This window comes from Heteronotia binoei, chromosome 11, assembly GCF_032191835.1.
Source record: "Heteronotia binoei isolate CCM8104 ecotype False Entrance Well chromosome 11, APGP_CSIRO_Hbin_v1, whole genome shotgun sequence".
NCBI lineage: Eukaryota > Metazoa > Chordata > Lepidosauria > Squamata > Gekkonidae > Heteronotia > Heteronotia binoei.
The window spans coordinates 59,562,196-59,576,809 of NC_083233.1; the positions used below are offsets into that span (position 1 = coordinate 59,562,196).

A 14,614-nucleotide genomic window follows, 5' to 3' on the forward strand; every position below is an offset into this window, starting at 1 on the left:
CCATGGTGGGTACGTTACCAGAGCCCCTCTGGGGCTGGTAGGTCTGCGGAGCTTCCTGAGTTGGCTGGTCACTGAAGGCGCTGGGGTCTCCCGCCTGGAGATTGGCATCCATCGTCCCCCGCCACTGGAGGCTGTCGGCCTGCAGGCCCGCTTCCTTTCGCGCCTTTTTGTGGCGCTCAAAATGGCCGTCGCGGCCGGAATGCAGCTCTGAGGAGGCCTCCTCCGCTGCAGAAAAAGACCAGCGCCGCTTCCTTTCGTCTTTTCTTCTGCCCCTACAGGGCACGTTGCCGGCAGCCGAGGCAAGCCCCAAGGTCATGCCGGCTCCGGGAAGCGGCCTTTCGGCCCCGCGCGATGCGTCGGGCGCCGAGTCGTCATCTAAAAAAGGATCTCTCCCCCGACGTGCCATCTGGCCTCTATTCGCGCCGCGGCTTGCGTTTCGCTCGCGGTTTCCGCGGCGCCGCTCCTCTCTCCGAAGGAAAATGGAAAGGGGGGGGGGGGAGGAGTAGTGAAAGGAAGAAGAACTGGTGAGTGAACAAAGGGCTGCAGTATTTAGACAAGGGGTAAAGTAGAATAATTAGATTAGGATAGGAAGGAGAAGAAAAGGATCTGAGGAAAGTTTTTTTTTTTTTTTTTTTTTAAGAAATTAGTCTCTCTCCAAGAAAAAGAATAGGAGCCTATTCTAAACACTTGCTCTCCCTGTTGAGGCAGGAACAGAACTGAAGGGTGGTTCCCACAGCCACAGGAAGGGGAAGATCTTTTAGATTCCTGCCTCCCTGATTGGACGGTGGGAAAACACCCAAGATGTCCTCCGCCTCTTAGGGAGAATTGCACTGCAGATCTTCTCAAGAAGATATACAGCCCCAATCACTCTCCATCTAGCCAGACTTCCATGTATCCCATTTCAAACTGGCATGATTCTCATAATGTGAGAAGAGCCACTTTTCTTACCACTGGGGGCAAAAACCCAGGGCTCCAGCCTCCTTGGCTGAGCAGGTGGGACCCAAAATAAAGGCTGTGGCTAGAAATTGACTGGTTCTGTCTAGCTCACCTCCACTATTAGTTCATGTCTTCCTTCTCCCAGTACCTTCTGGAAGACTGGGAATTACTGGCTCTCTGTTTGCAGGGAGGTTGCTTTTTTCCAGCATCAAGGTACATTCAGAGCTGGAATCTAGAACCTGCAGCCTGTAGTGGCGCAGTCCATTCATGTCCCTGCATGTGAGAACCAGGCCATGTTTGACTTCATGCAAGTGGCAAGGGAAGTCTCCAACTCTTTTCCTTCCCTGCTTATATTTAAATAGAGAAATGGCAGGTTAGGAGGGGCTGTGTAATCCTTTCCCCTCCAGCCAATTTGTCTATTCAAAATCCACACACACACACCCCCCACAGTCCACTTCTCTATTATCTATTATCAGCAAAGAAAAACACTGTGCCCCTCTACCTCTTCCCATGCAGGCAGAGAAAAAATTTGGAGGGTGTGGCCCTGAGTTAGAAATCAGCAGGAAGAAAAAGGATCATGAAACCTCTTCCATTCTTGTGTTCTTCTACTGACATGTCAACCCTTGCATCTTTCATGCTTCCCGTCTATAATGCCACAAGGTTAGAAGGAACATTTTGTCCTGCAAAATCCCTACAGCAGCATTTTTTCTTAAACTAGCACCTAAGGCAGGGGGAGAGGCACAGATTTCTTTAAAATCTGGTATCCGTCTGGTACTTGCACACACTGAACTTCCTGACATCTTGTACTGAACAATACTGGTGGTCTGGTTCTTTCAACCTCCGTGGAACGTTTGTAGGAAAAGCTGAAGCATTTTTTCAACTGATAAAACTATAAACATCTCCCCCAACCAAGAATTCTGCTTAAGGGACTGAAAGTATCTAACTTTCTTGTATCTGCACGTGTGCAAACACACATGCCAGAAATTTCCAAACAGTATACTCTCCTGAGTTTATGGTTTCCTCTGTCCCGCTGTCAGCAAGCCAGCAACAGTGGTGGCTGCATTCAGACAACCCAAGAAAACATGGTTTGCTTAAGTCTCATGGTTTCATGCTCAAGTTTCAGCACACTCATTATTTCCTTTCTTGACTGGCATACTAACATGGGGGCGGGGGGGGTGTAGAAAAAGCCCAGCAGGAACTCATTTGCATATTAGACCACACACCCCTGACACCGCCACTATTTCACACAAGGCTTTTTTTTTTTTTTTTTAAAGCCCAGCAGGAACTCACATCCCCTAACACCAAGACAGCTGAAATTGCATTCCTGCTCCAAAAAAGCCCTACTAGCATCAAAAAATTAATAGAATGTAACAAATTTTGAGTCCTGTGCAACCTTTAAGATCAACAAAGTTTAATTTTGGGTATAAGCTTTCTAAAAAATTCCCCTTGACGAAACTGCATGCAAAATGCGTAGGGGTTGTATTACTGTTAAATATTCCATTTCCATGCTAATTAATAATAATTGAGGACTGTTATATCATCAGTTTTAATCAATTACAATCTTTTTTAAATACAAGGTGGAATAGACCGAAAACATTTTATTTTTATTTAAACATTTGTCTCTCTTCCTCACTGAGGTAGCAGCAATCATAATTGTTATGTTAAAAATGATAACTGGAGTTGAGAAGTGAAGCATTTTGGAATGCCCTATTTCTGATTTATGTATTATACATAACATGAATGTCTTTAATAAATATAAATATTTTATATGATTAGTTTTTATATACCCCATCTCCCCCTTTTTTCTGTACCCCCGTTAAGTCGTCTCTAAAATTAAAAAATAAAAGGAAAATATTCCATTTCATTCTGCACCATTTTGTTTCTTCTTTGGTTTGCCCTCCTTTTTTTCAACACCTGGATGCAACCAACAGATCACAGAACACCAAAGGGATCTGCTGGGTCAGTGAGCTGAGCTTCTCCAGACAGCAAAAGGAATCACACCTAAAGCCCACGCATGACAAGCACCGTAACCGTCTTGCCACAAAAGCCAGTTCCATTTCGCCCAGTCAGTTAACTGAGCAAGCAAGATTGTGCAAACAGCCAACACATTGAACGATGGGGTTGTGTTTGTTTTATTTCCTCCTTGGCATGAGCACAATACAAGCAAGAAAAAAAAATCTGCTATTGGAAACTCCTTTTGTCAATATTAGTGGGTATTTGCTGGGTACTGGCTTGTAGCAGACACACGTCTGGCTTCTGCCAATACAGATGATACGTCTGATGATATCAGTGCAAAGAAAACACACACACCTTGAGGCCACCTAATTGCCACAGATTTCAGGCTAAATGCTTGCATATGAAAAGGCGGAGAAGTGCACCAGGCATGGAATCAGGACAGCTTAGTTCTGTGTACGAACTGTCAGCTTCTTTCTCTTGGAAGACATAGTCCAGCCCTCAAGCCACTACTGGCTCCAAGATGGTGAACCTTGTAGACCGTGATGGACAATAACTATGGACCAGTTCCCCCTGCCCTCATTCTCGCAAACCCAGAGGCAAAGGGCTTCCTGGAAGGAATTGTAGCTATGGCAACAGGCCTTACCAGCTAATTTCTGTAGGGTTTCAAGCCTTGACCCACTTCCTCTTCAAAATGGCACCAGCAGCTCCCTCTACAGTACTTTGAAGAGTGGATCAGACCAGATGAATTAAAAGTGCACTACTATTTGAAGATTGTCTTTATCTTATAGAGGCCTATTCCGCCTTTAAAAATCCTTAACAAATAGAAACCTTTATACAGCTGAAAAGGGAATGTTTGAAAGACTTTTGTGCACTGAAGAAAATACGATGGTCTTTAGACATCCCAAGACAGCAGAAGCCATGCACTTCAACCACCAGAGCTGTGCATATAGGATGTGGCTTAGGGGGCTGTCGAGGGAGGGGAGAAATGATGAAAGTCATCCCCCCTTGCACAAATGAAGTGCCTTTCTGTACACACAAAGGCAGGTTTGCATTCAAGCCAATAACTACTGGAGGAATTGTTCCACTTCAAGGTATTGATTGTATTCTGATGCAAAGTAATAATCCTGCAATGGCTTAAAAGGAACTGGGTAAATCTTTAAAAAGCAAATCCATCCCTCCCACACACACACTCTTATGGATGTTTTGATCCCCCTTGCAATGGCACATAGCTCTTGCTTTTGGTTCTCTATAAGCTTCCAGACTATCCTGAGGTTTACCACACAACCAGTCAGTCCCCACATAAAAATATTTTCCCATTACCACCTGGCCAAAACCTTACTGGTCCTGAGCAGAATTTGATCCTCCTGCCCAATTGGCAACAGAGATGGATTTATGCACAAGCTAAGGCCCCTTTCACATTACTGTTCTAAACCGGATGTTATCCATTGCTGGCCCAGTTCTGAGTAAAGCAATACAGGGACAGAAGTTTCATCCAGCAAATTTCATTCCATTAATGAGCTGTTTCTGAAGTGGTCTGGCCATTTCAAACACTGCCACACTTTTTCCCTGACCCTTTTTTGCCATGTAATCTTCCTTGAACATTTTAAAAAATGTTCTAAGTTGAGCGCTATAGTGCTAAACCAATATGGCACATCTCACTGTATTTCAGTGATGCCAAGGCAATGGTGCCGCTGTAGCACTGAAGTGCTGTGTTGGTCTAAGCACTAAGTGCTCAACTTAGAATAGGGTTGCCAAGTCCCTCTGCTGCTGTGGCGGGGGACTGCTCTCTCACACACGCTTTGTGCGTGCAGTGTGATGTTGTCACCCAGAAGTGACGTCATCCTACCAGGGACATCATGCCAGGGATGCTCTAGGGCTCTCAATAAAACTCTATAGTACCAGTGACGTTCCCACCCCAATTAAGAAAAAGATGCATTTTTTGGTTGCAGCTGCAGAACAAATACACAATACACCAGAGAAAAAACAGTGGTACATATCGCAAGCACACAAATCTGAAGTCAAGCTTAAAGACTTCTCTGGAGTAAGCTGTCAGTGCATAACGGGCCTTAAATTTCCATTATCACCCTAGTTGTTTCCAGAAAACGAGGACCTGTCTCCAAATTCTAACCCCACAACCTTTGTTCAGCAATGTTGCTTTAAACACCCCACCCAATTGGCTGGGAGTTCTTCCTTCCTTCTTACAATTACACCAGAAAAGAAACTGTCCCTACATTTTGCTTGCGAGAGCTTTCCTGACATCAGCTGACCTTTGACATTCTCACTGGCTGACATCACGATTACCATAGAAACCAGGGGACCAGCATCACTTCAAACATCTGGAACTTTAGGCAGCTTCCCTTCAAAAACAACTTCTTATAAACTTTGGGGAATTAATGCTAAAACAGGAAGTCAGCTGTTTAGTAAGACTGCACCTTGTCCTTTTCAGAGGGCAGATAGTTTTTTTCCAAAGGGTGGGAGGGAGATGGTTGTGGCAGTGAGAGGCAGAAGGCCAGCATGCAAACTAATGCTTGAGATTACTGTTTGGATCTCTAGATGCAAAGTTTAGCTGCAAAGAAAGTTAAACTATGGCTGCAGTGTTGGGGAAGTAGGTTTGTTCCCAGCTCCCCATGGCGTCTCCCCCCAAATAAACCTTCCTTTTACATCACTGTTTTCAGTTCTAAGCAGACCGATATTCACACTTTGCAAGAAAATGGTGTAAGAACAAATGTTAAATACCTCCTTTTCCTACTGCTACAGGCCTGATCTGCATATGAGGGGGGGAGAGAGGGAGAGAGAGAGATGTTTTTCAATGCTTAATTAAGGTATCCAGACACAAACCCCTGGGGCTCAGTATCATATGCGGCTTGCCCCCAGACTCCTGAACAACTTTCGGTAAAGTACGGTAATTTCACTTCTCAGAGTTTAAACACTTCTAGCTGTGAATTGGAAAGAACCTCTGCCATTTGTCCAAGGAGCTGGTGATGGCAAATATGGTGACCTCTCACCATTTGGTGGTCACTGGAACCTTGTAAGGTAGCCTGGTTTACAAATGCAGCTCAGGGAGACAGAAATGAGGCAGTTGAATTCTGAGGTGGAATAGGTGTGACTGTGTCACTTCATACAGGTCAAACGTGTTTTCAGTGGTCCTTTAGGGGGAAAAACCCCCAGCAAGCAGAAAACTAGTAAAGCAGAGAGGAAGCTGAGATAAAACCACCCCTCCCATGCACATTAATTCAAACCGTTTTCGCACACAGCTTACCATGCGGTCACATTCCTGTTCTCTCCGCAGCATCTGTCAGATTTCCCATTATTTGCGCCGGAGTTACAGGAAGTGCCGCGGCTTTTGCGCAGCAAACGTTAACTGGGTTTTAGCGGTTTACGTTTGCTATGCAAAAGCCGCGGGACTTCCTGTAACTTCGGCACAGATAATGGGAAATCCGACGGATGCTGCGGAAAGAACAGGAACGTGACCCCATGGTAAGCTGTGTGCGAAAACGGTCTCATTTTTTTCTTCAGCTCTGTTCTTCATATGGGGAACACTCAAAAATGGACCCACACACACTTGTGACCTGGTATGATACAGTCTTCTCTACCCATCAGGATTCTGCCACCTCATTCTGCTGCATGGGCTGACTGTACTTTCACACACACAGAGTAATGCACTTTCAATCCACCTTCAATGCACTTCAGCGACCATTTGCAAGTGCATTTGCATAAGACCGAGTTGTTCAAGCAGGCCTTCGATGCTTGATGGAAAGATGGCTGCCACCGGACATCACACAGATTGCCGGTGATCACTGTTTGGAATTTTAATGCTGCTTATAATGTATGGATTCAGCACTATATAATGGTTTTTAAAAATTGTAATATGTTTTTAAACTGAATTGTAAATTATGGTTTTATATATTTTATTCGTTTAACTGTGTAAATGATACTGTGAGCCACCCTGAGTCTGCTTGCAGAGAGGGCGGGATATAAGTCAAATGTAATAAATAAATAAATAAATAATAAACAAGTGTATCTTGCCATTTCACATGGTAAAAGCCAGTTGCAAAGTTCATGCAAAGTTCACATGGTAAAAGCCAGCTGCAGAAGTCCCAGAGATGCTGATCTTGCTTATTGGGTTCTGTGGGACAGGAAAAATCCAAACCCAGAGCTCCCTGTGCTCATGCCCAATAAGGGTGGCCAATCTCCAGGGGGTGACTGGAGATTTCCCAGGATTACAACTGATTTCTAGGCAATGGAGATCAGTTCAAAGGAGAAAGTGGCTGCTTTGAAAGATGGATTCTATGGCATTATGCCCCACTGCGTTCCTTCCCTTCCCCAAATTCCACCCTCCTCAAGCTCCACCCCCAAATCTCCAAGTATTTTCTAACCCAAAGCTGGCAACCCTAATGCTCAGCGTTCTCCCCACTTCAGGAAGAGAAATGAACGCTAGCCGCTTTGCAATCTGGCAACAGACCCTTCTGGAATGACTCATTTGTAGTGTGAACCCTTCTTCCAACCCAAGAACATTTCCTCCAGGGGAAGAGGTTCTTAACACCAGAAGAAAGCTTCACATAGGGCCAGGTCTCATTTTGGGCAGAAGCTCACAAGAGCGGAGCTCTGGAACCTCTAAATTTTATTGTGCTCTTTGTTTCTTACCCCTACTCCAAAACAATACTCGATTCTGTGCTCCATTGTTCAAACCCCCTGTAAGAATTTTGTTGGACTCTTTGACAAACTTTCTAAAATTTTCCCCCACAAAAAAAAGGGAAAATAACCAAAACATATAAAACAGACCGATGGAAATCTTCATCATGCCATTGTTGCCACATAGGAGAAAGTAATTTTAAAAGTATGATGGGTGCTCGCTTCGGCAGCGCATATACTAAAATTTGAACGATACAGAGAAGATTAGCATGGCCCCTGCGCAAGGATGACACGCAAATTCGTGAAGCGTTCCATTAAAAAAAAAGTATGATGGGAGTAAGGTTTTATTATGACAATTCTAATTCAAGAAGCATTTTAAGGTAGATGTTGAGCTGATATAATTTAGTATATCTTTCAGTGATGTCAGGGGTGTCTGGCATATGCAAAGGAGTTATGCTAGTGAGTTGTGCTAATGAGCTCTGGCACCTCTTTTTCTACAAAATGACCACTGCATATGACTCTGCAGAGCGGCTGGATGGAAGGCAGCATCTCAGAGCCCTTGCCTCATGCACTCAGCTTTCCAGGGGATGCCCCACAACACACACCAATCACCCTTTTCAACACAGTACAAACTCTACACAGCCTTGGGCAGCTTTGAATCCTTTGCAAAGTTTTTTTAAAAAAATGTATCTGCTGCTATTTTAATGCAGAGGGGGTTTTTTACCACCAGTCTCTGGTTTCCTGCAGTTTTAAGGTTATTTCTGCTTCTGTGTGATTGTGAAGGATATAGTTATGGCCTTGTCTCTATTTCAAAACCATTTAAGGCTGTGCAATTCTATTCTGCTTATTTTAGCGCTCCCGAGTGGCGTTTCAACAGTTTCTGTGAGCCGCCTCGGAGGTTTAAAAATGGAAAGGCAGGGAATAAAGGTTTTGGTGGTTTTTTTAAACTTAATCAGTGAATATACAGACCAGGGAAAGGGAAAAGGTCGCTGGCATTCCATCCCAAGAAGGAACACGGCAGTCACCTCCCGCTGCTTTGCTCTCTATGCTTGGAAAGTCGCCATCCGTTCCAACCATCTGCCCTCCATCTGGAGGAGGCTATGACAAGACAGGCAGGCAGGGAAACTTGTACTAAAGCTGTTTACCGGAGAGGAAAAACACTTTCCTCAGAAAGCGCACTCAAGTAGGAGCCGTGGCCTTTGCCAGCCAGACTGTTTCCTCTGTGGCACCCTGCCACTATACGATCGCTCATCCAAAGATGCGGCAGAAGGCAGCTGGGTTGTGCAAGAGGTGAAAGAAGCTAGAAGGCTCCACTGCCACAATTACAAACAATCCCCATGCGGAAGTGACATGGAACCTGCTGCTACTTCAGAACCCCACTGTTACGTATGCGGACCAAACTGAAGACTGTGATGGGTGTTCCTGACAGGCTCACTGGAGCCAGAAGGACTGAGCTTGGGGACTTGGGAACAATGGGCAGCAGGGATTTGAATCCTGCTGCCCATTGTTCCCAAGTCCCCAAGCTCAGTCCTTCTGCTCCAATCACGGGTCCCCTGCTGGTTTGAATGATCCAATAACATGCTTGTGCGGGAACCCAGAGATGTATATAGTTGGCCCCGTTGGCTAAGCAGTCTTTTCAGTGCAGCCCTATACTGTGCTGTATCTAATAAAGAGCTGATTATCACCACAACCTCTCCTCCTCAATGCACTGAACCCACTATATTATACCCACTGAAGGGAGATTTCTGAAATTCAAAAGCACAAGTATTCTCGTCCTTATGGTAGAAGGGGAAAAAAAACCATGTGCACATTGGCTGTTTCTGCTAAATGCTTAGAAATAAACAGAGAGGGAGAGTACCTGTAAGAAAGTGATGTGGGGAGGGGGGGAAATAAAGTTCTCCACTTCAAGGTGAGGTTGCCAACTCTAGGTTGGGAATTCCTGGAGATTGGAGGGAGGGCTGGATTTGGGGAGGGGAGGGATCTCAGTGGGATATAACACCATGATGGAGTCCACCCCCCAAATAAGCCATTTTCTCCAGAGGAACTGACCTCTGTAGCCTGGAGTGTAGTTGTAATTCCGGGAGATCTCCAGGCCTCACTATTAAACTTACTGGGTGACCTTGAAACTTTCAAGCTAGTCCTATTTCACAGGATTGATTCAGAGGATGGGAGAACAACATATTCCAGCCTTAGTTCGTTGGAGGAAGAGGATTTGCTGTTGTTTTTAAAATGCACTAAATAAGTAAATAGAACCCTTCCAGGTACAAAGCTGTGAATCTAGGTTGCAGGATTTCAAAGTCTGTGGCCAACGGCTTTTGCAGTTTTGCAGAGAACAAGATCTCCTCTTTGGGCGTTGGTGCTGCCAGAAGATAGCTCTTTGCTTGAGCTGCTCATTTATTCCAATTGCATTTGGGGCCCAATTTGATGAGACACCTCATTCAATCCTAGGGGGAGGGAAGAAGCCATTACAAAACTTCTAAGAAGCCATTATTCATAGCATCAGTCTTACCAAAATGGGAATGAACCCACTAGCCCTTACTCTGTGTCCATTCCCCTCCCAGCTTTGCTGTTCTGAGCAGGGCTTTTTTTGCAGAAAAAGCCCAGCAGGAATGCATTTGCATATTAGGCCACGCCCCAGGACATCACCATTGATTTGCACAGGACTTTGTGTAGGAAAAGCCCAGCAGGAAATCATCTGCCACACCCCCTGATGCCAAGCTGGCCAGAACTGCAGTCCTGGTCTTGAGCCAGACAGCAAGGGAAAGCAACGGAGGCTCCCAGCTCTGCTTCTTCAAAATGTCAATCAAACAGAAGGAGCCTCTCTGTGAGCAAAGTACAGCTATCTTCAGCTGTAGCCAAATGTGCCCTTCATTAAACTCTAAATGCTCTAGTTTATATATTCACAGTGGAACGTCCGGTCCCTTTTGAGAAGTCCCCTTCAGATTCTTATCCTATCTAACATTGGTAAATGTCTGGGGATTCTAACGTTGCAACCTCAGATTATGCCTGTATAATCCAAACTCACTCACTGCAACCAGCAGAAAAGGACAAGAGTCCAGTCGCACTTAAAGACTGACACCATTTGTGGCAGGGGGTGAGCTTCCTTGAGTCGCTGCTCATTTCTTCAGCTACAGCTAGAATGTGAGTCCATCTGTCCTTATGTCTCAGAGAGGGGTTTTTTCTCTAGTGTTGTCAGGGATTGTTTCTCATTTAAGGACAGGTGGACTCGCATTCTAGTTGTATCTGAAGAACGGAGCAGTAACTCAGGAAAGCTCATGCCACAAATGTTCTTAGTCTTTAAGGTGCTGCTGGACTCTTGCTCTTTTCTGCTGCTACAGACAGACTAACGCAGCTATCCATCTTGATCTCACTGCACCCAGCAACAGCAATTAATCTAACTGAGCCATTTCTTGACTTAATAATTATTTGATTAACAGCTTCACAGCAGAGTAAAACAATGCGAATACCAATTCATTAACAGCTTGGTTCCTCCCAGGGCTTTTTTGGTAGAAAAAGTTCAGTAGGGATCATTTGCATATTAGGCCACACCCCCTGATGCCAAGCCAGCCGGAACTGCATTCCTGCTATAAAAAAGGCCTGGTTCTTCCCATTTCTAGCCAACCAGCTGAGCTCCACCCCTTCTTGCTCCTAGACTATGCCTCGCTTGTGACCTCCCCTTTGTCTCTGAGTTTATGACCAGCAGTACACACACCCTGGAATTGGCCTGACTCATTCAAAACCATCACATTCGCTTTGGGCCGTAGGAAAGGAAGAGCACAAAGCAACTGATGTATATGGAGGCCACTGATGCCATGCATTCTAAACCTGCATCACGAAACACACGAAAGCTTATACCTTGAATAAAACTTTGTCTTAAAAGTGCTACTGGACTCTTATTTTATTCTTTTGTATCCAACTTTGCTCATCATTCCTCCACTAGCCATCACTTACACATCTCAAGGTGAAATGAAGTCTTGAAGGCTAGAAATTTGAGAAGGAACAAGCCATGAATGACTGCACGAGGAAATCAATGGCACATTGTGAATGTATTGTTATTATTAAGTTAGTCGATGCAAGAATTTGGGTATGCGGGGGGGGGGGGGGAGACTACCCTGGCATGAATGCCATTAAAAATAAAATAAAATTAGGATTCTGTCATGCAGGACCACTTAGCTTTTAGCTAACTTTAAAATGTCAGTCAATTGATTGCCCTACTTATCCTCCCTCGTTATTAAAATAGTCTTTAAGTTTCCTTCCAGAGGTCAGTACCATAACGCAATGCATAAAGGGTAGATTTTACTTTCCTCATACAGCTACAAAGACTGGGATTTGGACACAGAGATATAAAAAGACACTGATGTGGTACTTTTGGAAAAAGTCACTGGTTTTCTATTCTCACTTCAAATGCAGAACTTGCACAGGTTTGGGACAGAGAAAATACTATAGCTAGTATTCCCAGAGAGAACCACCATCAATTGTGGCTTTCCATTTTTACTAGAAGTTCTTGTCTTCTGTCTGTGAGAGAGCTGGGAACAGACGGATCTTTTTGCTTAGGGGCATCATATATACACAGCCAGATGTTTTGCTTTACAAACTGGAAGTTCCAAGGACAACTCACTAACACGCTCTCTTTCCTTGTCAAGAGAGAGACCCAAAGGCTTATGAACTTCAAACATTCTGTATATGAGAGCATTTTAAAGCTAAAGGTAGTCCCCCATGCAAGCACCAGTCGCTTTCAACTCTGGGGCGACACTGCATCACAACATTTTCACAGCAGACTTTTTACAGGGTGGTTTGCCATTGCCTTCCCCAGTCATCTACATTTTCCCCTCAGCAAGCTGGGTACTCATTTTACTGACCTCAGAAGGATGGAAGGCTGAGTCAACCTTGAGCCAGCTACCTGAACCCAGCTTTCGCTGGGATCAAACTCAGGTCATGAGCAGAGCTTAGGACTGCAGTACTTCAGCTTTACCACACTCTGTGCCACAGGGGAGTATTTTACTCTGCTGAAATGTAGTTTCTGTTTGACTTGATTCTCCTCCCTGCAGTATTATTGTCAGTTTTGACCAAGATGTAGATCTTAATGTTTATGTTATACTTTATTGTATATATCGGTTTACTGCTTTATGTATTGCCCTTTTTTTTCTTTTAATAATGAATAAAAATTGTTTATGGGGAGAAAAAAGACTTTATTGTCTCTTTATAAATATTCCACTGAGCCTGGGAGGTGCTTGAGGAGAAGACAGGGAACAGGAAAGCACCCAGATAGTCTGTAAAGCAGACTGTCCCCAGAACAAAACAGAATCTTCCTGGAACTGCTTCCCCTTCCAGGCTCTCCTTTCCAGACAGTTGCTAAAGCTCAAATTTTCATCTCCTTTGTGATCTATGCCATAACCCACCCACCCCCTTTCTGGCTTGCCTGCAGCTCAGAATGTAAAATGCTTCTTTGCTAGGAGCCACCAGCCACTTCAGGAGGAGATTAAATTTACACAGTCTCCTTCCCTTCCTCTTCCCACAACAGATACCCTCTGTGAGGTAGGTGGGGCTGAGAGAGCTCTGAGAGAACTGATTTACCCAAGGTCACCCATCTGGCTGCATGTGGAGGAGGAGTGGGGAATCAAACCCAGTTCTCCAGATTAGAGTCCATTGCTCTTAAACTGGCTCTCAAACACCAAGCTGTCTAGAACATTTCCTCACCCTCAAAAGCGATTGATCAAGCATCTGCCGCTTGCTCTAGAAACAACACTTGACCATCAACAACCAATCTCAATATAGAAAAGATGGCCATTGTTCCACTGGGTGCCAGACAAGGGGCACACAAACAAGGGCAACCTATGCAGAGACATCTGGATCTAGGCCCACCAAAATACAGAACAGAGACTCCTCACTGCGCAGCTCCAGGGAGTGAAAACATATTCTGTGAGTTCTTCCCATCATTAATATTCAACAAAGCATATCCCATAAGGTTTTTTCTTTTTATCATAATCATGCACAGTTTAAACCATATTTATGGCCAAAAATGAAGATCACTTGGCAGCCTGGGAAAGCACAAAGAAATCCAACCACCTAAGAGAAAACTTGCCATCAAAGCATTTTTTTCATTGGCATCTCAGTGAGGCTCCCAGCACCACCTTCTCTCAGCAAAACACGCTTTGCTCCCAAAGGAAGAGGATTAAAATAAATAGCACCTCCCCCCCCCCCCAAAAAAGTCCTGAGTCAACCATTCTTTAAACATGAAAAGGAGACAGCAGCACCCAAGAGAAAGTCAGAATGGTCCTGAACATTTTCAGCTCACCAGGAACATTTCGCCCAAGTCCCGGCTATGGCAACAAGGCCCCTGTTGGATTATGTTGTGTTGCCATAACTGCCTCTTGCTTCCTTCTGAGACTGGAAGCAGGCGGTTCATCCCCTCCGGAGAGTTGACGGTAGTTGGAAAGAAGGAATCGCTGCTCAGAGTGTGCACATTTCACCTCTGCTAAACAGGTTTCGCAGGTTCCAAATGAATACATAGGAAGCTCTTTTATCTAGAATCAGACCTGGGGTTGCCAACCTCCAGGTAGCACCTGGAGAGCTCCAGATGACTAAGGTCAGTTTCACTGAAGAAAATGGCAGCTTTGGAGGGTGGACTCTGTGGCATTCTCTCTTCCCCAAACACTGCCCTTCCCAGGTCTGCCTCCATATCTCCAGATTTTACCAAGCCCAGAGCTGGCAGCCCCAAATCAGGCCACTGGTCCATCCTAGACTGGCAGTGGCCACTAGGACTGGCAGCAGATCTCAGGGGTGTTTTGCCCAGCTTTGCAACTTGAGGTGCCTCCACCCAAGAATTCACCCCAATGTTTCATTATTGTGACTGCTGTCTGTCCATGGTAGGGTAGAAAAGAGAGGTGAGTTGGAGACTGGAGGTGCTGAGCTCCCAGGACAGAGCACTCAAGCTCATAGTCACGCTAATGACTGACCACCAGGGCTTTTTTTGGGTAGAAAAAGCCCAGCAGGAACTCATTTGCATATTAGGCCACACCTCCTGGTGCCAAGCCAGCCGGAAGTGCATTCCTGTGTGCTCTTGCTCAAAAAAAGCTCTGTTGACTACCCC

The 14,614-nt window shown here is 45.0% G+C and overlaps 1 protein-coding gene and 1 non-coding gene across 2 annotated transcripts in view; one reads left to right on the forward strand and one right to left on the reverse strand.

Annotated features, from left to right (window-relative positions):
* Positions 1-14,614, reverse strand: part of TESC (tescalcin) — a 45,876-nt gene that overhangs the window by 18,107 nt on the left and 13,155 nt on the right. The gene's annotated exons all lie outside the window — the stretch shown is intronic.
* On the forward strand, positions 7,739-7,845 carry LOC132579781 (U6 spliceosomal RNA). The gene has a single exon (XR_009556000.1). It is a non-coding gene; the product is annotated as a U6 spliceosomal RNA (small nuclear RNA).